The following is a 582-nucleotide window of genomic DNA, read 5'->3' as shown; positions in this document are numbered from 1 at the left end:
AATGTGAAGTCAAGTGGGCCTTAGAAAGCATCACTATGAACAAAGCTAGTAGAGGTGATGGAATTCCAGTTGAGCTATTTCAAATCCTAAAAGATGTGGTGAAAGTGCTGCACTCAATATGCCAGCAAATTTGGAAAACTCAGCAGTGGCCACAGGACTGGAAAAAATGTTTTCATTCCAATCCCAAGAAAGGCAATGCCAAAGAATGCTCAAACTACTGCAGAGTTGCACTCATCTCACATGCTAGTAAAGTAACGCTCAAAATTCTCCAAGCTAGGCTTCAACAGTACATGAACCGTGAACTTCCAGATGTTCAAGCTGGTTTTAGAAAAGGCAGAGGAACAAGAGATCATATTGCCAACATCTGTTAAATCATGGAAAAAGTGAGAGAGTTCCAGAAAAACATCTATTTCTGCTTTATTGACCATGCCAAAGCCTTTGACTGTGTGGATCACAACAAACTCTGGAAAATTCTGAAAGAGATGGGAATACCAGACCACCTGACCTGCCTCCTGAGAAATCTGTATGCAGGTCAGGAAGCAACAGTTAGAACTGGACATGGAACAACAGACTGGTCCCAAA

This window comes from Bison bison, unplaced genomic scaffold (assembly GCF_000754665.1).
Source record: "Bison bison bison isolate TAMUID 2011002044 unplaced genomic scaffold, Bison_UMD1.0 scf7180017864464, whole genome shotgun sequence".
In the NCBI taxonomy this organism is placed as follows: Eukaryota; Metazoa; Chordata; class Mammalia; order Artiodactyla; family Bovidae; genus Bison; species Bison bison.
Note: the sequence above shows the minus strand (reverse complement) of the source record.